Below are 24,463 nucleotides of genomic sequence, written 5' to 3' on the forward strand. Positions count from 1 at the left end.
ATTGTTATATTTGTAAGTTCGTTTCACAGACTTGGATTTTGTAAGACACGTTTTTGAACTCTGCTAAACAATTTAAAAAAGTTGACAACTCAGTTGTCAAGTCCTACAATTGAGGGTTGTTTCTGATGCTCGGTTTACATACACAACTTAATTTAAAATATTTATAATTTTATTTAAATATGACTTTTTTTTGGTTTATTTAATTCAGTGATTCTAACTAAAGCACGCGCGCATACCGTATTTATTTCGCGCGAGGGTAACGATACTAGCGGCGACCGTCGGTACTAACTAACCTAATGTAATTTCACAACTTACATTGAATAAATTTCGTCGGTAGACTGATGTAGCTGCGAAGCTTAACGCACCAGGTATCGAGTCAACCGGGGCGATCGAGTTCGAGACCCCGCAAGACAGAGTTTTGTTTTTTACAATTTAAATATTATTCGTTTATTTAGTTGTACCCCTTATCTGTAACGTCATGATAGCAGTAGATTAGAGCATTTTTTGGGATAGAGTGCGATTTTTCAAAAGGTTTTTTGCAAATATTGTTGTTTTTTAGTTAACGCATATGTCTAAGACATATATGACCTTAATTATGCGAAATCTCCAGATACTGAGAGTGACCTTGCTCTACAGCCTCATCCCCTTGATCTTTTAAGTTGAAAATTTAATGACATCAATGCTCTATATATAGAAGTAATCACACCAAGTTTTGTCAAAATCGGTCCAGTAGTTCTGGAGGTATAAGGTGATTTACAGGCCAACATCGAACACACAAATGTACATACAAACATTAACATCGGGAAAATTTTCATTCGGTTTTTTTTTGTTTTTAGGGTTCCTTAGGTGTCTAAACGTCAAGATCCGGTGAAAACCGCACATGCCCAAATTGGACTGATTATAATACTTTCCCTTACAGACCTGTGGCGTTATCTAGACGGGAAAGTAAAAAATACATTGCCGAAGATGAGTACATAACTATCTAAACTTTAATCGTGAAAACTTTTGATGATATCACGATACTTAATATCGTGACATCCTGTTCGGTGTAAATCGCTTTTAGTTTTTATCATAAAGTGAATATACATAAAGGTTATCGTAGTAACTTATAATAACGACAAACCTTGCCTTGCCAACTCCTTTTTTGTATCGTAGATCGTAACGGCTTTTATACAATGGTATTATACATATATACGCATATGTTCTTTTATTACGTGTGTATTTCTTTAAAAAAATTTCGCTTAGATCACTCATTCTCTTGCCCTCGTCCTTTACAACAGCTTCCGACTTTTTGAAGGACGTTTGTGTTTAAAGATAGAGTTGAAAGTTTCTTTTATTTAAGTGGTATAACACAAAAAGTAGTAATAATAACGATAATAGACTACTATTAAATTTATTCATCTTTGCTTCCTGTTTTTAATTCGGAAATTTTTATGTCGACTCGTCTTTGTTACAGTGTTTTTTATTGTTCGATGTATTTATTACGCAGATTATAGTTTTGACATTTTATTTCTTCCATTGCCGATTATCAACAGTATTCGAATTTTTTTACTTTTTAAAGGCTGTTGTTTTGGAGTTTCAATAATAAAATATGACGACCCTGTACAGTAGGTAGTTACTGCACGGGTATTATATTTGTTGACCGGTTTTGTTTGCGCATTCTTTATTGCCACAACGTCTTAATATTTTAGCGAAGCTCGAAATAGAAATATTTTCAACGATTCGCGTAGTATTTATACGCAACAATTTTACTATCGGTTTTAAAAAAATAAAATAAAACGCTGGAAAATAAACGGTCGGCAAATTGATGATCAGTGTTAATGATTTGACGTTAAGTTATGTTATTTTGCTACTGTTTTCCGATTAACGTTATGGTGTAGAGGCCGACATACATTTTTTTTTTACTTATGCTATTCTTTGGATGTGTTCACGGTTGACTTAATACAAGAATTTTTTCGGAGTTTTATATTTTTTTTTAACATTCGCAGTAAAATATTTTTTTTTTATTTTGGAATTTCGTCTCTGAAATGTGAAAAAGTTAAATTAACTTTCACTAAATTTCACACGAATTTTTCAAGATGTATTTAACGTCATTAGGTACAATTAATAGTTTTTTACGAATTTGTATCAGAAGTTTAGCCATAGATATTTTCTTCTGTGAAGTCGCATTTTTTGCCTCTGAGGTCAAAAAAGAAAGATAATGTGTTTTAACACGAAAACAAAGCGTGTATTGATCCGTGTTTACATGAACAATATGTAATACTAATACAGTTGAAAATAAATAATACGAAATTCAAAATTAATTTTAAGAAATAATGATGAAATTATGAATAAAATTATTAATTTATACGAATTATTAATTAAAAATTATAAGGTAATTCAGAATATAATTAAATCCGATCGCTGGAAATAATATAGAGCTTCTTAGGTATTTAGGTTCATGATTTCTGATATTAAATGTAGTTACTGACGCGCTTTTTAGAAATTTGCTTGGGACAGAAAATAAAGTTATTGAGCTTGCCGAGCTCTGAATGAGCTGAAACCTCTACGCTAGAAGGGGGGTTCTATTTCTAAAAATATTGGGCTTTAAATTGATGAAAATGTTTATGAAATTGGACTTTTATAGTTTAGGAAAAAGATTATAAGAAAACGGTAATTTAGTTTGTTGTGTGATCAAACCATTTATAAAGTTTTAACTACTTTTATTTGTAAAAAATCCGTTTCGAAATAGGTAACATTTTATTTTAGCGTCTTGAAATATGTAGAAAGAATATTATTTAAATGAATATTACTCTTTCAAAGATTTACTCGATTGAAATTTCTCCTTGATATGATTGTAACTGTACTCGTATTTATATTTCGAAGTTCTTTAAACCGATATGCAGCTTCTTAAAAATTATCCATTGATAAACCAAATAGGGTGGAAAATAATTCAGTTAGAGTAATGTGATTTGACAGTTTTATCTACTAAAACTGTTGACATTTCCCTTTTCCTTTTAATATACGCAGTGGTATATTCGCTTGTCTTGCGCGCGTCTCCTCAATCACCGTGCGTTGTAAAATAAGATAATCAAAGTTTGCGTGAGTTAATCACAGTCTTATTTATTTTCTCAGTCGAACTACATCTTTAAATTATTATTTTTGACACAGTTCGGTTTTACCGACGACTTGTTTTTGTGAATAAAAGGAATGCCACTTATTTACCTAGGTGCATAAATAAAAGTGGCGTAAAATAAATTTGAAAAAGTTACTACATTTAAAAAAAATTTGAAGTAACAATTTTGTTAAAGATTAACATGAAAATTTGCGGATACAAAATTTCGTATAGGTTATTAACAAATTATTAAAAAAATAGTTTTTAATCATTAATCTACTAATGTTGCCGATTTAATTATTCTTAAGTACGATTTTTTGCTCGTACAGTATGCTATAATTCACTTTCAAACTTAGTGAAGCGCTACAAACTCAATTTAAAATCCCTACGGCTGAATTCTTACTATTTATAAAGTTACTATTTTTTTTAATATAGTACCGCTTTTTTGATAAATTATAAGAATAATTCCTGTCGGAAATAACAGAATGTAACACATAATTTAATCATAAACCAAGAAAATTGTGTTTTATTGACGAAGTAATTTTATTTCGTAATTATTTGGCTTCTACCTTATTGCCTGTTTTTCCTTTACTGCTTTTATTATTAGCGACTTTGAATACTTATGCAATTGTAATTTTTTATTTCTGAATGGTCGCAAAGTATGTAATTTTTAATGCGATGTGATCGATTTAATGTTTTTGTTAATCGTATTGCTTTTTTTTTAAGTATGCGTAATAATATTCTCTAAACATTCATTCCATCTAATCCTTAAAAATTTGAGTTGCCCGACATTTTTTTGTATTCGATTGGTTCCTCCTTGAACTGTTTTGATACGTTAATGGAACGTTTTGTTATCGTTTCGTAAAATTACTTACCGTAATTCATATTCTCTTGTAGACAGTGAAAGGATATGAAAACTTAAAACGACCGCTTAGTTACGTCTATCTGAATGATTGCGCGTTGTGGATTCGGATGACGTCATTTTATAGTGGTGTTTTCTTCGTTACTCTGAGTAATCGCATGAGATTAGATTTGAATAGGAAATACCGTTCATTCTATTAATTACAACCTCGTCATTATTTGTATCGTTCGGCTGACCCTGTAGTATAATAAATATGAGTCGCTTTGGCTTATGGGGAAAAATATTGAAACGGGCCACAATATGTAGTGTAATTAACGCTGGGTGATTTAGAAAGGACTTCATAGCTTTAAAAGCATATAAAAATGTATTTAGATAACTTACAGATTCGTTTGAGATTTCGTTTCGTAAAAAAACACAAGTTTGTCACCCAACATTCAATTTGGTTCGATACGACTTCGGTTTGTAATGCGATATACATCCCACTTGAAGTAGATTTCGTTCTAGACTGCAGTCAGCAAGTCTGCCGACCAGTGAGTGACTCGGGCACCCATTTGTGCTCGCTGAAACAACTGTACACCATATCGTTGTGGATTGTGTCGTCTGTTGTGTGGCATTGCATCGGAAGTTTAAACCAGCAGTTAACTTCCAAAATGTCTTAGGAAACAATGAGAAGGTGTTATCGAATGCTTTACGTTTTTTTTAGGGCCGTCCGTTTATATTAAAATATTTGAGTTTTCTGTAGTATGTTTCAGCTATTTATGCTGTGGTTTATGTTACTGGGCCTTAGTTTTTAATTTAATTTTTAATATTTATTTACTCTATATAAATATCGTGTCTGGGCGCTGATAGCGTACCTTCTTTTGCGCCCCCGCAAAAAAAAGCCGCTGCGGAGTTTAATTCGTAGTCTTAGTTCGACAAGATCAGCAGATAAAGGTGGTACATAAATCCGATCTTTAATGAAACTCCCACAAGAAAAATCTGGGGAGCGATCATGCAATTGGAATCGACCAATCCACCGACCTTGGAATCGAGTATCAAGAAAATCTCGGACTTCTAGGCAATAGTGAGGTGGTTCCCCGTCTTGCTGATAGTATTGACTTCCATTATGGTCGTCATCTAACTAAGGAATTAAAACATTTTGAAGCATGCTCAGATAAACGATACCATTTACGGTTACCTACTGGAAGAAGAACGGGCCGTACAGTCTTTGTTTGCGTAGGGCATAAAAAACATTGACCTTAGAGCTATCATGAATCTGCTGCATTTTTGTGAGGTTTTTCGCTACCCCATATTCAACAGTTATGGGTGTTCATCTTTTCACTGACGTGAAACGTTGACTCATCACTAAAAATTAAATTGTCTAAAAATGTATCGTCTGCAATTTTGTATATCAATTTCACAAAAAACTGTAGCCGAGCAATTTTCTCGTCAGCTGTAATGTGTTGAATCACGGTTAGTTTGTATGTCTTCTCAAGTACAATCGCTTACGTAATACGCGCCAAATAGCCGTTTGTGGAATGCCAGTCTCACGTGACACGTCGAGTTGGTTTCTTCGGACTACGTGCAGAGCTTTCCCTAACTTGTTCCACAGCACCTTCAGGGACGCGTGGGCGTCCTGATGATTTGTGTTTAACAGATCAACCTGTCTCAAAGAAAGTTTGGTGCCAAGAGTAAGTTATATGCCTACTAGGAGATTCCCTACCGTACTCTCTACGAAAATTACGTTGAACTTCAGTTGCTGATTGCAAATCGTGAAACCAAAACGCACAGCGAGCACGTTCCGCACCGGTAAATGTCTACTTTTAACGACACTGGTGATATCGCCGGTGGCCGTATTCGCTACTAATGAAATAGACGAATTGAAACTGAATGTGTTTTGCTATGAAATGAGACCTCAACCGAATCTTTAAGTTATCTAAATAAATTTTGATATGCTTTTAATTTGCAAAGTCCTTTGAATCATCCGGTATAACGTACGCTGTAAAAAAAAACTGACGTTCTGTTTTCAACTTGTTTATTTCCATGTGAGATTCCTTACACTAATGATTTGTTCGCATGAAAATTGAAGTTATTAAATAAGACAGAAATTGAAAATGGTTGTCGAGAACGGAATCGAAACAACTCGGCGCGGATATTTCTCTTAAGCAGTAAGCTGCAACTGAGAAACTCATTTTCCTCTTTCACATTACTAGGCGAATAAAGAGACAAGCATTCAAATTTATTTAAACCGGCGTATATGTCAAGTTGACATTCAACACTGAATGCGTCAGGAATATTACCTTCAATAATATTCCGAGTAATATTTACTTGGACCTAAGAAAATTTATTTAAAACACATGTAAGCTGGATAATCTGAATTAAGATGCATTCACCATTATATAATTCCTGAGCTTGTAATTATAAAGGTTTGAGATTTAGCATAGATAATGATTTCGTGCTTTGATTAAGGCTATATTTCGTAGTCCCAGTATATTTTGCGCGATTCATTTACGATAGAATCTAAAATTCAACTAGAAAGTAATGCCAACATATTTATTGGGAAAACAAAATGGGACTAGCTATTTAAGTGATAAAAAAATATATAGTTTCTGGCTACCTCCTTTTAGGATGGTTAAAATTCATCCTTTGAACTGAAAAAGATCAGCTCGAATTTCCAAATTCCTGTCTATTTCATACCCATTGAATAGGAACTCAAGTTAGATTTCAGCACATATACTAATTGCTAAATTCTCTGAAAAATATCTGTATATCTGTAATTTACTCTAAAACATCTTATAGGGTGAATATGAGTAAAGGGGTTTCGTTTTTTTCAGTACTCCTCTCTCTTTCTCTCCTTCTCTTTCACATTCTCTCTCCTCTCCTCTTATCTCTCGCCTTCCTTTCTTCTCTTGTTTCTCCACACACACACACACACACACACACACACACACACACACACACACACACACACACACACACACACACACACACACACACACACACACACACACACACACACATATATATATATATATATAAAATGTTATTTGGAAAGCTATGTGTGCGACTCACTCATTCTAATTTTGAAGGACCTTAACGAAAAGTAAGCAAAATTTGTTTAATTAGTCATTCCTAAAGGAACTCTTAGCTTAGAAGTTAAATATTCAATATTTATCCGTGTTAAGATGTACTTCACTTATATAAAGAAGAATGAGCTGAGTCAAACAACACAGTTCATAATTTGAAGGTGCATTATTTTATTTCGAGGATGTGCTAAATGCTAGGAAAGCTTCCTTTATTATTTTTCGAAATCTATGCCTCTGCTACAAATCGTAGTTATTTGCTATATTTTTTATATTAGTATTCAAACACAGCCAAAATGAAGTGTTGTTGATTCATTGATCTAGTTCATAATTTTAGTTCTGTCAATATCATGAAGCCATTTTCTGTAAGTACGTATACTAATAATAAGTGTTTGTATTAATGTTATTAAATATTAATAATATTTAATAATATAATATTTGTAACAATTATGTAATATGTGTATAATGTAATGACTTTTCGCTACTGTGAAAATTTATGATTTTTTTTTACTGGTATATTGTGTGGAGGTTTTTGGTCGATAGTGATTCTCCTTTCGGTCGAAGTAATGGCTGTCACTGAATGTTATCCTACTTTTTTTTTGTGTTGGAGATCTGTTTACAGATTTGAATTGCGCTTGGTATAATTTTGTTGTGAAAGATTTAGCAAGTAGTGGATCGAGAGGAAAGTGACACAACTACGAAAGCAACGAATTAAAATGTGTTTATACCACAAACCGAATTCTCTTTCTATTGTGTTCTGTTTATTATAATCTTTCCTTTTTCAAAAAGCTCATTGCATTTATACGTTCTGAGAAATTTTGCTATTTTCCATGCTAATTTAATAAGCGTATACGTTGGAAATATTTTTACAGATTATTTTTTTTAAGACAGTTCTTCATTTTATTTAGAAAATCGTTTTAATTAATTTTGTGAATAAAAGTGCTGTAATTTTTTTTTGTCTTAACAAATTGTGCATATGTAATAAATTTATGTGCTTCAATTTAGCGCGTAGGCAACCGTAGTTTGATTGCGCATTTGGCTCATCTTCTAGACTCTATTTGGAGCGTCTACGTCACTTTCATCAAACCGTATTCGCCTCGCACTTGCGTACAAAAGTGGCATAAAGTGAACGAAAGAAGTTTGTAATTTTATTTCCGCTTTACTTATTAATAATTTTACTTTTTCCCGATTTTTATTGTGTTCGAAGGACTCGTTAACTGTTAATAAAGGTATACAATAATTTGTTTATTATTATGTTACGCTAATTGTTTGGTAAGAAGTATCTGTGACAGTAATTACATATGCAAATTCCTATTAGTGTTTTGTTGTTGATAGACATTTTTCGCAATCTTGAAAATTTGTGAATAATTATTGTTCGACAAACATTTTGTAAACGAAATTAATTGCAGGAAAAGTTTCAAAGCATTGAATATAGCGATCTTCTTTTTAATTGCGTGTTAATCCAGTTGTAATTTTTCTGTTGCGTATTTACCAAAACATTTTCATAAGGGGACACGTTTTAATAGATCTGATTCGTATGGGACTGTTGTAATTTGCAAAAATTAAGGGATTAGCAGAAGTCGAAAGTGAACATCTACAATTATATTTAGAACAGGCATTAACTTGAATAGTACATATATATATAACGGGCACGTGATTTGTCTGTCGTGCATGTCACGTGATTTTATAAAACCTTGAAGTGTTTGTAGAAGTGCTTCCTTTTTAATCGTTTCAATTCTGATCATTCGTTTTTACTAAGTTCGGTATTTTGGAAACGTAGTAGAAAAAAAAGACATGGGAAATCCATAAAATACGGATATTATATGAATATGGATTAAATATAGATATCTAATATTAATTTAATATGGATAATGTTGAATTAACTTGTACGACAAAGGTTTCGTATAAAACAACAGATAATTCTGCTTATTTTAAATATGTATGTAATTCCCCCTTCCCCTGATGATTTTATTGTGACACCGTAGTATTCAGAGTTTAAAAACGAAATATTTTTGGTATAAAAATTGTGTGCCCTGCTTTGTGTTACTTGGGAAAAATATACATAGCCAAACGCGCAATATTTCTTACTCATCCAAGTTTTACATCGTGGCACAATTTATGCCCAAAGTTACAACAAAATAAAACTTTAATTTGCATTTTATTAACGTAATACAACACAAAATTATATGCCTTGGAGACTAGTAACCAAGTTTCACGGTATATTCATCTGGTTTTTTTTGGTAGATTAAAAATTTGAACAGGCTTCCGTTTTTCTTCGCTCGCCTGGCAATTTAAAGCTAACTGATGTCGCACTTGCTTCAGATTTTAAAGTATAATAAAGTCGTACACAAATCTCTTTACTATTTTGTCAGTGTGGAATCGCGGTAATAAAAAATATTTGAAAATACTAAAAAATAAATAAACTCTTAAACCATCTTTTAGTAACTTTTGGAAATGAATTAGAGTTTCACACTTTAATATTGTGTTGGTCGTATCACCTATTAGAGCAGATTATTGTTCGGTAAAATAGAATAATAGAACGGTAAGGAATTGACACTTTCATATTCGTCCCGGTTTAAGTCTTTACCGTTGTACGAATCGATTGGCTCAAATAAAGGGCGTGGCTGTTAAAAGCTATCGTATACTTAAGAATATGTTTTATTATTCATTATCTTTTAAAAATGAGAAAAGATTGTACATCAGACAGTTAGTACAGAATATTTTTAGGGGCGTTTTGCACCTTTCGTACGAACATAAGTCGAGTAAGGTTAATTAAAAATTTATTTTTTTGTCAAAGTTTTGAAGAAAACATATTATTAATGAAATGAAATTGCACAGGATACAGAAAAGCGGGTGGAAAATAAAATAAACCATAGCGCATGAGAATTTTTTTTTACTGTTACTTTGAAGCGAGTTATTAAGCTTTAAACGGCAAAGCTATTAAAGCGCGTCTAGGATAACGTGCTTCATCTCATCCGCTGAAATACCTCTGCGAAATTAATGATACTTTTTAAGTACTCATCTATTGCCTACTTTTTACCTGTTTAGCCTCCGGGAATCACTGTCGGGTATTACTTCAGAGAATGAATGAGAATGATATGTGTGAGTGTAAGAAGTGTATTTTTGTGCAGTCACTGATCGACCATTTCTGAGATGTGTGGTTAATTGAAACCCAACCACCAAAGAACACCGGTATCCACGATCTAGTATTCAAATCCGTATAAAAGTAACTGCCTTTACTAGGATTTGAACGTTGGAACTCTCGACTTCGAAATCAGCTGATTTGCGAATACGTGTTCACCAGCAGACCAACCCGGTGGATTTATCTATTGCCTACTGTCTTTATCCATTGCACTCATTCGTAACACGGTACAGCTGGATAATATTTTTTTTTGTTGCTTAAATTTGTTATTTTGAATGCAAACAAGGGTTTTTTAATTCTCGTTCTTAAAGGTGAAGGATTTGGATTGTTTTTTTTCTGCGCATTAAATATGTCCGGATGGATTACTGGTTGATAAACGGACCATTACTTTTTTTCAGTTTTGCTTAACGCTGATGAAAAGATCATTTGGAAGCGGGAATGGAAATTATTTAGGGTATTTCACAGCTAAAAGATCTGTTATTAAACCTGTAATCAATGATGTTAATAATCGTTCATCTTTATACGAGTATAAATCAGACAATCCGTGTATTTTTATTGATGATTGCTTAAAACTCAAGAACAACGTGACCGATTTTGGACGATTCTTTTACCGATGTTTATATTGAATTTTATGATGGTTTTAGGCGAAAATTGATTCGGACAAACCCATTACTGAGTGAGGAACAGAACGTTAAGAGTGCATTTTATTTTATAGCGTAAAAAAAAAACTTTTTCTTGTAATAATATTTTGAGGCGCTGAATAAGTTTTGTTCTGATATATATACAGGTAATTTCAAATTGCAAGGCAATCACTCGGGAAATGATTCTATAACCAAAAATAAGAAAAAAGGTTCATGTAAACATAGATCAGAAAACGATCATTAGCGAGTTTCGGCTCGTAAAGCATTTAGCCCTGCTTCAGAGCAGAAAACAGGCTAAATTTTATTTTATAATGTTTAGCATTTGTATGTAAATTATTCTGTTTAAAATCGTATCATGTTTCCTATCCAGTTTGTGTGTTTTGTTTTTTTTTTTAATAAAGTTGAACTTTTCAAATTTATTAGACGTTATTCACATCAACTTTCTCAGAATTAAATTCTCTAAAAGGTTACCTAGAAATTTTTATTTATTTATTGGTAAATTAACGAAGTTATTTTATCCCAAATCTAAAAAAGTGTATCTGCCGGCAAAACATTTTCTTGTTTTATGCCATTTTTCTTAAAACCTAAGTGAAGTAGAAGTTTGGGACTAGTTTTATTCACTTTCCTAACTCAACATCATAAGGCTCTACTGATATTGCTTTCACAGCCCTTTCACAAGTTTTGTTCTGATATATATACAGGTAATTTCAAATTGCAAGGCAATCACTCGGGAAATGATTCTATAACCAAAAATAAGAAAAAAGGTTCATGTAAACATAGATCAGAAAACGATCATTAGCGAGTTTCGGCTCGTAAAGCATTTAGCCCTGCTTCAGAGCAGAAAACAGGCTAAATTTTATTTTATAATGTTTAGCATTTGTATGTAAATTATTCTGTTTAAAATCGTATCATGTTTCCTATCCAGTTTGTGTGTTTTGTTTTTTTTTTTAATAAAGTTGAACTTTTCAAATTTATTAGACGTTATTCACATCAACTTTCTCAGAATTAAATTCTCTAAAAGGTTACCTAGAAATTTTTATTTATTTATTGGTAAATTAACGAAGTTATTTTATCCCAAATCTAAAAAAGTGTATCTGCCGGCAAAACATTTTCTTGTTTTATGCCATTTTTCTTAAAACCTAAGTGAAGTAGAAGTTTGGGACTAGTTTTATTCACTTTCCTAACTCAACATCATAAGGCTCTACTGATATTGCTTTCACAGCCCTGCACAAGTACTTTGAGCTTCCATTTAGCTCCCTTGGTCGAATTAAGACATGGCTAAGGCGCTCCACTGGTAAAAAAATTGATGTGGACACCACATGACTTCCTTGTACGCTGGAACTCTCGACTTCGAAATCAGCTAATTTGCGAAGACACGTTCACCACTAGACCAGTCCGGTGGATTGGTTCCTTAGCACTGCTCGATAAGTTTTTAACCTTAACGGGGGTTAATGCCAAGTGCTGAACAAGTTTTATTCACCGTCTCGACTATTAACACATTGAGACTCAAATATATCTTGACATTTCGGTTCGCTTTCTTGTCTTGTCTTGTGGTTTTGTATTTTGTTTAAGCATTTTGAACAAAGTGCTCTGCCCGGAATTAATTTTAAATTTGCATTACTTGTTGAAAGTGTCAAAGATATTTCTCGAAGAAATTTGTTAACCGGTTTTGTGCGACAGCTAAATGGGTTAGCGCAACTTTTCCCATTAATATGAACGTATTTATCTAAATATTCGGTTTTATGAAAAGTACAAATATTTTTTGTTTCAGTACATCCGCTTCTTAAAGATATCAATGTTATTTACTGTTTAGTAAACTCTAAAATATCGTGCAATACTAAAGATCTCCTGTAGGTAAATTTGTGACCTACTGTTTCAGTGTAAATGCCAATTGAACACTCCATAATTCGTTTTTATAAAATGCAAGGGTTCTTGCAATAATAGTACAGTTATTATAAAATAAAACTACCAGTTGCCCGTCACTTCTTATATCCCACTTTCTCTACTGCGAAAATAAAAATTTCTGTAAGTAATAAAATTAAAAATTAAAGATATCGCATAAAAGAGTTCACTGTAATAAAATTACTTTATAAACAAGTGTACATTACGTAACCACAGTGTATTAACACCAGCAACAATACAACATATCGCATTGAAATCAAAACAGTAGCCTTCTACAATGTTTACATTCGGGATTCGCAAACATTCATGTCTATTCACTTGTTTAAACATGAGTTTATGTTTATGAGCCATACTTTAAGTAACAAACTGTCTAGAATATAAGCTATCTTTAATAGCTAATATAAGACATCACAAATTATTTTATATAGTAGGCCTACATTATTATTATCTGAAAAAATACATGCTGTGAAGTTTTTGCATACATGTTGTTCATAGTTAAAACGAACGTTGTTTTTAACGGTTTTGATGGCTTCATTATTCTACAATCCCTTTGAGTAACAAAATAAATTTTACGTTTTAAAGTACATAAAACGTACTTACTGCTGTAAACATTTCAAGTATTGGCCACCTGTCCCACATGAGGTCAATGGGCCCCAAAAATGAGACATTCTCAAAATCTCACGATTTGGCCGCAATTTTTTTTTAATAAAGGACACTCGTTAACAGTCCAATTTTTATGTTATAAGTAATACTATTACCTAAGAGTTAAAGGTAAAAAACAGGCCTGTTATCCTAAGCCCTTAATTATTCATTTGTGGCCCAAAATTAAAAAAAAAACAACAATTTGTAAACGTAACTTAAGGAAACATTACAAGATTTGGTTATGTAACAAAATGAATTTTGAGTACACCAAGATGAAGTTCCATCTTTACTCTTTCCATCCTTGGGTAGTTATCATTTCCCAAATACCATCAAAATAAAAAGTAGTGATGCAATAAAATTTTTTGAATTAAAATGGAATACCCTAGTAGCCATTTTATTCGCGTGAAATAGTCGTTTATGCGCTATAGAAAAATTGTTGACCTTTGCGTCAAAATATTTTTCTGCTCAGATGTCGGTACACATCTCCGCTGAACTTCGTAAACCTTGTGTTTTCGGTGATAATTTTATTTCCTAGTTTTAACATTCCTTTGCGGGTCTACGTTAAGAAGACTCACTATTTTCGTCCGCGTTCGCTTGTAACGTATATCACCACATTTAGTAAAAAATGTATTCGTTATCGTAATCCGTTACAGAAGCTAATCGATTATTATATTAGCTTTATTGAAATCTTATGAAAATATTAACGTCTTGTTGATTATAATTACATTAGTATTTTTGAATAATCAGCAAGGTAAGAATTTCAGTTAGCGATATCGTTAACGTTATACAAATAAAAAAGATTGTAAGATCATTGACCGTGATGGTATGGCACTTCAGTGATAATTGTACAGATATGAGGCGTGCTTCTGTTTGATGCAAATTTAACTTCCTGTTTTGCTGTTACCGCTTATTTTATGCTAAAAATAAATATCTGTATCTGGGTATTTAACGCGGCCCAAGCCAATTATTTGTGCTGTGTTGTCTCTTTTTATACCTTGTAAATTTATTGTAGTGTTTTAGTCATAGTGTTTTTTACGATGACGATGTCGTCAGGCGTTGAAGTACGAAACTATTCTACGTTTTTCAGTCGGTCAGCGTCGGTAATTTTAAAGATATTTTACTGGAAATACGTGTTTTAAGTTTATTTCACTGTTCCCGTTCTCCCGCAAAGATTACTGCCTCCTTTTTTAAAAAGTTTTGTAGTCGTATTATATTAAGACTTATTGTTTGAGTATAACTCGCTATCAAGTCTTCTGTATACTATCGTTTTTTTGTTTTTTTCCAACAGAATCTTCTCCGCTTATTGGTCTATAGCTATAACGTACTTGCTTTATTCAACTTAAGTTGTTTTATACAATTATAAAATGTACGCTCCTTTTTCTATCGTTGCGGTCAGCAGCACCGGTAGAAAAAGTGAAATAAATACGATTACAGAATTATGTGATCTGACGAGGTAAAAATCGGTCTGCTAAAAATATGGTGTCAGCATTTTTATCCGTGAGTTTACGTTGAATAGGTGTGTGGTATTATTTTTATTCAGACGTAATTAATCTGTATCTAATTAAACATCATTTTTTATTCTTCCGCATCATACATATGAACGACCTACTATTATAAAAATCAGATGGCGAGATAGTATTTTTATGAATCTTTGTATATTCGTAATTGGAATTTCCATTGTAAAAAAATATCAGTTTACTTTTAGGGTACTACGAGAGGTTATCTCTAAAGTAAAGACAGTTTCGTTGTAAAAAAATCTATTCTGAAAACTTAATAAATATTTTTTTATTTTTCTTAAACTACATACCTTATACTACTCTATATAATCGCCACATGAATAAGACATTTATCGTATCGATACACCATCTTCAGTATACCCTCGTCGTATTCTTCTGCCGCCAGTCCATTTAGCCACTGATAAACAGCATTTTTAAGTCCATCGTCACCTGCGAAGTGCTTACCACTCAAACGTTCTTTCAATTTCCAAACAAATGGTAATCAGAAGACTATATAGTGGGTGATCGTAAATTTCCCATCCAAATGTTCTCAGTAAATCACGTGTCGGACTTGCAACATGTGAACGTGCATTATCGTGAACCAGGACGACGCCCTCGGTCAGCCGCCCATGTCACCGATTTTGAATGGCGTACCGTAACTTACGTAGCGTTTCGCGGTAGGCTTCTGCATTTATAATCGTTCCACGTGGCGTGAAATCTATCAACAGTATGCCAAACCTTTCCCAAAAGACTGTGATCATCAGTTTGCGTTCAAGTAGCTGTGGTTTGACCTTTGTTGGTTTGGTTGGTGATTGAGGATGACGCCATTCATTTGACTGCCGTTCTCTCTTTGGCGTGCAATACGAAATCCACGTTTCATCGCCGGTAACAATTGAGTTAAGGAACTTAATTCGCATCAAAAATTCCCAAGCAAATCCCATTCGGATTTTTTGTGACATTCCGTTAAGACGTGCGGCACCCAACGTGCAGAAACCTGCACGTTGGGTTTCTGAAGCCTAAGTGCAGAAACCTTTCTGAAGCCTAAGTGGTCATTAACGATGCGACCGATAACAGCTCTTGAAACATCAGGAAAAAGAAGGGCCAGGTCGGAAACCGTTGAGCGACGATTTCTTCTGATTTCATCAGACGCGTTTCAACAAGTCCTCAGTGATTATCGAGGGCCTCCCCGAACGTTTTTAATCATGCACATTAATTATGTTATTTCCAAACCTTTACATCGTTTTCGGACGTTTCTTTCATTACATTATCCATTGCGGTAAGGGTTGGTCATATCAAAAATTGTTTCAGATAAAAGTTTTAGGTAATGTTTAGGAGACTAACGTCCACTTTAAACTGATACTGATACGTCCGGTTCGATACTGTGCCTATTAAGGGAGGTATGATTTTTTGTCTTGGAAACCCCATTTTTTTTCCACCCCCTGGGCCAATGGTTGGTGATATCAAAACATTTAAGATAAGTTTTAGACCCTTATCCAAATAATAGTAGGAACTTTAAACGAATTCGATATTTTACTTAATAAGAAAGTTATAGCGATATTTTGTTTTCGAAAAAATCTCCCCATTTCCACCCCCATAGTCCGATTTTTCCCATTAACGAACTCGGCCGAGATTTTGGGTTCGTTATATTTTATGTATCAATTTGAAAAAAAATGATTGGCGCAAAATTACGGCAGTTATCGTCTCCACAAGAAAGTGAGAGGTGTGTGTGTGTAACATTTTGAGTTGATTATTAGAGGTTTAGGGTCTGGGGATGTAAAACGCGAAGATATGTCGAAGTTTTCCGGAAGTCATTACAATACAAGACCTTTCTTATGAAATCTACCTAAAAATTTGTTGTTCCTTTTATATATAGAAAGTAGCACACCGTAACCAATAACTTGCAGGAAAGTTTGGATCGACGCTAGTACAGACTAATCTAACTTATTTTAACTCTTTTCAGCTAAATAAGTAGTAAGTCGTTATTTTAAATCTTGTAAAAATAAATAATAAATGTTTTTCTTAAAAAGAAAAACCTTTGTTACTTAAGTGACAGTTCGAATGAATTAATCTCATAAAATTTCTTTTTATGCTCAAAATTTTCAGTTTTCTCCCTTATAAGTGTGCAGTATCATTTTAAATTACGGCTAATTTATTTTTAAATACTTTCAGTACAGTTGTTTCAGTAGGCCTATACTTAATAATCTCTGATTGTGAAGACTGTTTACATTCTTAAATAATTGAAATTTCTGAAACTTATGTTATGCCGTTTTTATTTAGAATGTTAAGGCGTTTCTCATTACCTGCCGATCAAACGCATTTGATTTCTTATACTGTTATATACATACGTGCAAATTTTTCAAAAAAGTTTGATGATTACGTTCTTTATTATAATAGGTTTCCATTTTTTTCCGCGTTTATTTTTTCTGTTCTATCTAGAGATCACAGTTCTAAAGATCATTATGTAAATCTATTTGAGATTGTTTATGCAAATCTAAACTTAGATTCACTAATACGTATAATGAAATATGATCGGAAAAAGTTTATAAAGCAACTCACTTCTTATTACTACGTTTTTATTTACTCATTTGTATCCGTAGGACGTTCAGATTTCACGAATGTGGTTGTGCTTTTGACGGGTGCTTTTGCCCGTTGGGACTGTTGCTGATATAATGAGGTCGGATGGGTTGGAAAGCATTGTTAAAGCCGCCGTTATTTCGATAATAATAGATGTAATCATTTCCATTTTGTACGCATGCTGAATTATCCTATGGGCAACGAAAGACGAAGAATTTGATCTTTAGGAGGCTTTAGAATCTCGTATCTCATCGATAGGAATTTTTAAATATTTATTGGTAACTAGTTCTTTCCTGGATTTATTCTTGTACCAAAACATATTTAGGTAATTTACAGCTGCTAATGGAGAGAAAAATAGTTTTATCCGATTCGTCTGCTATTTTTTCTAAGTAGATCGTCTTTGAGGCTAAATATCAGTTTTTCAATGCAAAACCTTTCTCCTCAGTGGGGATACTCTCGCCACCTGCAGTTCCACGTTAAAAAAATAATATTAAAGCATTCTTAGCTAAACAGGGCACATTTATAGAATAGTCCAAACATGTCATCCTCTTATTTTTAAGTGCTAAAGAAATCTTAAAGGAAACTTTTAAAAGACAGAAAGTAAAGGTTTTCTGTAATTTATGTAAAAATTGAAAAAGGAAAATTAAGTTTGGTTTGGAATCGTTACGTTAGTCAAGTTACACTTTAACCCACCTAGTTGGTGTAGTGGTGAACGCATCTTCCCAAATCAGCTGATTTGGAAGTCGAGAGTTCCAGCGTTCAAGTCCTAGTAAAGGTAGTTACTTTTACATGGATTTGAATACTAGATCGTGGATACTACCGGTGTTCTTTGGTGGTTGGGTTTCAATTAACCACATATCTCAGGAATGGTCGAACTGAGAATGTACAAGACTACACTTCTTTTACACTCATACATATCATCCTCATTCATCCTCTGAAGTATTATCTAAACGGTAGTTACCGGAGGCTAAACAGGAAAAAAAAAGTGTAATTAAATTAACCTACCGGTTCGTCTAGTGGTGAAGGCGTCTTCCCAAATCAGTTGATTTGGAAGTCGAGATTTCCAGCGTTCAAGTCTTAGTAAAGTCAGTTATTTTTACACGGATTTGAATAATAGATCGTGGATACCGGTGTTCTTTGGTGGTTGGGTTTCAATTAATCACACATTTCAGGAATGGTCGAACTGAGACTGTACAAGACTATACTTCATTTACACTCATACATATCATCCTCTGAAGTATTATCTGAACGGTCAGTACCGGAGGCTAAACAGAAAATGAAAGAGAGAAAGTGTAATTATATTAAAACAACCTTTTAAATGCATACACTCTACTTAAAATAAAGTGTAACACTTATTTTGGTTTCTGTGGTGATGAGATTTTTCCTTTCCAACCATTTCATAGCATAGTTCAGCCAACAGCCTATTCTATAATGGTCGACTTTAATAAAATTAACCATTTTTACAGTTTTACAAAGAATTTGTTTGAGTTTTTCCGGAATATTTTTTATGGCAAGAGCATGTCTATGAAGGAAGCAGTGCGTCCATTACGCCCTCGTTTAAGAGGAGGTAAGACAGGTCATGTAAATCATCTTTTAATTTTTTTCAGAAATCCACTGTTCTTCCTTTTTTAGTCTTTGCATCATCACTATATACTGCAATACATTTTGTCCAGTCTATGTTATAGTTTTTAGTAGCCTCATAAAAAAGTCAAAAAGTCATTGTCCTGTTGCATGACCATGTATTAATTTGCAAAGCAACACACGTTTTCCGATTGATCTGTTTCTACGTATTCATATCTCTTAAAACATAAGAACTGAAAATGTTTGCCACATCTGTTGATTCATCAAATTGCGTACTAAAAAAAAAAAAAAAATAGTTAAACTCACCGAATTATCTGATCGCGAACATCGGCAGCCATGTCATCGGTTCGCGTTGATACTGTGTCGTTAGAAGGCGGAATTGTTCAGCTATATTTTTCTTCTTCCACATTATTAAAATACTGACCATATCAGGCAATAAGAGGTTTTCTGCGTTTTTATGGAGTTTGAACATCTCAGCTACTCTTAATGCTACGAGATAAGATGCTTCAAATGTACTTTTATAGTATGGACTGATTTACAAATAGAAGCTTAATGATTTCTCAAAGTATGTAATTTTCTTTCGAAAAGTTCTAAGATCTGGATGTTTGTTTAGTTTCGAAGTGTCGAATTAATTTTGATGGCTATGCTTTCATCGGAGACAGATTTGAAAACAAAACAACGCCTGTCTGTGGCTTTTCATTCAATGAGGTAAAACCATAATTTTAATAACTGTTATTGTACAATCTTTTCTTTTTTTTACTAACTGGATGTAGATGGCTCACTTCGCCATTTATACATATTTATATATACATATTGCATAAGAATCACAGTTAACGCCGTTTGACCGCCACTAAAAAATCGAAACCTTTATTATTATTTTCAATGAAACTACACTTTTAAAAACTTAAGGCACCAGACGCACGCTTCGCATTCGAAACTAAACGACGTTCTGCGATCTCTTACGCCTCTTTATACTGCTGAGAGCACGACGTGTTCAAACGTCTTGCTTATTCGAACATGAAGCTCTCACCTAAATATTTTGCTAGCAAATTAAAAGGAGCACTTACTCATAATGAAACCGGTAAATTGTTCGTGTTTGTACACTTCATGCATGCATGTTCATACCCGTCGCTATCAACACAGCTAAATAGTTTTAACTAGGTTTCATTGGGTTGGAATTGGGGGTCGCGAAATATTCATTATTTATTTTTTTTTACTTTTTGGGAGGTTGTGGAGCTAAAAAGTTTGAGGTCACTGGTGTGGAGTATAGAAAAAGAGGAGAACATGCGTCGTGTTTTGATTTGGCTGTGTCTAAACAAAATGCTGTTGTGGATTACTGCTCTGAAGACTAGGCACTGGCAAGTCAGTTTCATGTGAAAGTTACTTAGCCCGTGCTAACGCGTTTTTTGACACTTCACCATTCACATAGAAACGACGGTTGTCTTTAATTATTGTGTACTTTAGTTCAGTTCTCCCTAAAAATGAACTGTTATTGACCGAATTACTTGATAAAAGAAATGGCTGACGTACAGTTTGCCCCAAAACCCTCCAAATTTGGTGAAGGCAGTAAAAAATTATAGTTATTAGGCATATTTTCAATTTTTTTCTCGGGTGAAAGGTATATCTTAAATCGTCAAAAGAAGCATTTGTTTGATTTTCTTTCAGACTCTTTTATTACAAATTTCATTACCGAAATGATATTTTTTGGGTAATAATATAGAAGTTCATATACAATTGTTTTGTTGTTATCGGCATTATAAAGTAAGTTAATGCGCGCGCGCGCATGTGTGGTATGCACGCGCATGCACGTGTGATTCTAGACGAACGGTAAACGGAGTCAACCCCGGTAGTAATACTCTGTTGTAATAGTAGTTAAACTCAGACTTGTTAGTAGAGTTTGTTGCTGCCCTTGACTCCACTATCATGTCTTCCAAATACGTCGCCTGTCCAATGTTTCCTGCTTTCTCAAGGTAAATACATTTACTTTATCCTAAGGCGGCATGGCATCATTATTTGAATGTTATTTAGTGTATAAATAAACTTTTATTATGATTGCAATTTACGATTTTTTTAAATATTTATGTGTATGCTTGCTACACAATTAGCTGAGCAAATTAATGTATCCGCTGAAATTTATGGAATTTTTTAGAATTTTTCTTCTGCTTAAGTTTTACTTAAATTTACTTATCAAGTTTTACTAAGTTTTACAGACTGGGCTTAATTTTAAGTAAAGCGTTTTTCGAACAGATCTATTTGCATAATTTTCTAGAATGTCTCATTGTGTGGCCGAAATACTCCAGTGTGCTTCTCTTGTTGCACTTACTAACTTAGGATTTTATTCATTAGGTGAGGATACTGATTACTTATCTTTCCGTTCACATTGTTCTTAATAATTGTCTGTAAATTCACATCTCAAAAACATTGCCTCTCTTAACTTTCATGATTCGACATCATGCAGTAAGAACAGCATACCCTAAATGTAAAATCCTGATTCAAGTTATAACTACAGAAAACTTCTTCATTTTAACATAAGCACCTCGAGCACGTTCAATCCGTATCATAACTTGAACGTATTTGAATTTAGGATCATAGTGTTGTCAAGATAAAGAAGTTTTTCGACCCTATATAACCGTGTACCACCAATGGTACTAGTATTCCTCAGCTCATCACCTATCATTCAAGCGCACCATTGTACGCTTCTTGATGATCTTTTTATTTTTGTCAACATTCAAACTCAGTACGTCTTCTGAACTATTTTTTACGTCATCTAAACTTTTTTATTTTTTTTTTTAACCTCCGGGACCACCGTTGAGCTTTGCTTCAGAGGATGAGATGAATGACAATTTTTTTAGCGCGTGAAAATGCCGTGCCTGACCGGAATTCGAACCCGGGACCTCCAGATGAAAGCTCGAGTCGCTACCACTCGCGTCACGGAGGCCGGCACGTCATCTAAACTTAGGAAATATTGTGTTAAAAGTTAAAAACATTTTCTTGTTTATTATATTGTTAAATAATTATAATTGAATTCTTTAAACTTGTTTTTATTCCTTTTTTTAATTTGTTAAAATTTTATTGTACTTTTTTTTAGTAATTTCAAATAGTGTGATTAAAACCGGGAAGTATCTAAAATAAGTTAAAATTATGTGATAAAGCCGTTACGCAGTGAAAAAAAAAGTTGTTACAGTTGTCATAAATAAGTAGAATCACCACTATATTCAGGCAAACTGTAAACGAGTACTTCTCGCATTCTAAGTTTTTTCTTAGCTATTTCACCATTTTTATTAATTATTTAACTCGTTCAGTAATATTTGGGGAGTAATGCAATCTTTTCTCGTGCGCATAAAATCTATTTCAGTTACTTATCTTTATTCTGTGACGACGGTTATTGTAGGGTTTTTTGTGTACAATATATTAAACGAGACTACACTTTCGAGCACGATCTGATTATTTTGTGTTAAATATAGTACTTCTCTTGGATATTGACTTTCTAATCTCAGTTTGCAAATCTCATTTGCCGTCGTAATTTTTCTGGTAATTTTTTTCCTATTAAAGAAAAGTTTCTTTTTTTTTGTAGGCTTGGTTCTTGTTTTACCGCTCCAGTTTTCACTTGGCGTTTTAAATATATCTGGTCCTTCCCTTGAACGTATTCATCGTCTACCGAAATATAAATTTTGTACGCTAGATTTTATTACCTTTTATCGAGAATTTCTTTGTTTTCCGTCTGCTCTTTCATGTAGACATCTTTCTTCGTTTGAATTTTTTTAGATTAGGTTTAACTTCCACCGAAAATAATAATCTTGTGTGATAAATTAACACAAGAAGTTATTGCGGTGCAAAATACGGTTGTTTGTAGAATTAATTTATAATAATCTGCATCATCCTATAGCCTATTTAAACCTGTACTTCTAGTAACTGTAGGTCCGAAAATTTTTATCAGTTACATGGTAAAAGTCTTATTTCAGAGATATTGTTCTGGTTCAAGTTCCTCTGATGGTATTGTCCTTCAATTTAACATGAGTCAGGTCGAATTATAACGCATTTCGATTTTTTTTTAAATACGATAAGGTTGTTATTTGTATTATTTGAAACATATATTTAAACTTGTAATAAGTTTCTTTTCCTGGTTTATATATATAAAGTTGTTTGTTACTTATATAACACTGTGTATGGTTGTTTTTAAACGTTTAAAAATGTTTTTTTTTTAAAATACGAATTTCTACCATTATTGGTAAATAGCGTTTTTGTGTTCGACGTAACTTATCGAACCAAAAAAAGATAGTTTACAAACGGTTTAATTTATGTGCGATTCACTTATCTTTTATAAACAGTGATAGTAAGTTTTGCTACTCCTAAATAAATAGATCTAACTGTTGTAAAGAAATGATCCAAGTAGGATCGTAGGGTCAATCTAAATAAATGACCCTGCAGTTTGTTTTATGCTATTGCCATTTCGTAGCACGTGTCTATTACGATTTCATTTAATTTTTTTAACATCCATAGAAAGTGAATAAGAAAATAACTTTTTTTAAGCAAGATAATTTTTTTGATAGATGCAATTGTTTTATTAAGTTCTATTTATATTTTATTTTGATATTGCAGTTTTATTATTAAGGTCGTGACGTATTAATAGTCCAAACAAACAGCCTTCCCCGATCTTAAATGAATTTGTGCAGTTTACAATTTTTCGAGGTTAAAAAATATTTATGCATACACACAACGGGTTCAAAGTTAATCGTATAAATTTGTGTCGTTTACATGAACATTTCTAACACGCGATTGTTAAATTTAGGTCATTGAGATGTTGAAACAAAAGATATTTTAAAATTAGGATTATTTATAAAACAGCTCTTCTAATAACTTCCTACCTTGCGTGCGCGTGTAGGCTATTATTATTTGTATCGGATTTTTTCGACCAGCTTCCTCTAAGTTTATTAATTATAACTAGTCGAATGATAATTCTGTTAATTTTTTTTTTATGATGTATTTCAATCGTTAAAGTAGGTATGTAATGATTTACGATGATTTAATAAACCGCTATGAAAGAAATAAGGAACGGATAAATGAATGAATCATTAATAACGATAGTCTTGTTTCATTGACGTGTCATTACAGCATCGCTATCTATTTGACATGATACATCTGAACTGTTGTCTTCTTTGTCGTTCGATTCTCTCATCCAGTGCTATCTACCGAGGCCGTTACGTATACGATGCATAGGTTATGCTGAGACGTACTATTAAATGTGTATTGCAATTATAGTACCGTCGATTTAACACACTTCATATACCCGCGTCACGTTCATTCATAAATAATACTACGAGAGTAAGTAGGATTTCCTTTTATCAGCTTCTGCCTGAAATCTGCGATTTCTCAACATTTAAATAAGACTGTGATGTACCCCTCTCAAATTGATGTGAATGCTTTTATCAGTTAGATCGGTCAGATTTTGCTGATATTCTGATTTGAT

General features: G+C 33.0%; 1 protein-coding gene across 2 annotated transcripts in view; it reads left to right on the top strand.

Moving 5' to 3' along the window:
- LOC142334340 (protein fem-1 homolog CG6966) overlaps positions 1-24,463 on the top strand; it is a 113,980-nt gene that overhangs the window by 51,391 nt on the left and 38,126 nt on the right. The window contains exon 1 of one of the 2 annotated variants that reach the window (XM_075382309.1): positions 8,140-8,247. The exons of the other annotated variant lie outside the window; for it this stretch is intronic. The gene's annotated coding sequence lies outside the window, so the exon portion shown is untranslated. Of the gene's footprint in view, positions 1-8,139; positions 8,248-24,463 lie in introns of those variants that run through there. 2 annotated transcript variants of the gene reach the window in all.

This window comes from Lycorma delicatula, chromosome 1, assembly GCF_047948215.1.
Source record: "Lycorma delicatula isolate Av1 chromosome 1, ASM4794821v1, whole genome shotgun sequence".
In the NCBI taxonomy this organism is placed as follows: Eukaryota; Metazoa; Arthropoda; class Insecta; order Hemiptera; family Fulgoridae; genus Lycorma; species Lycorma delicatula.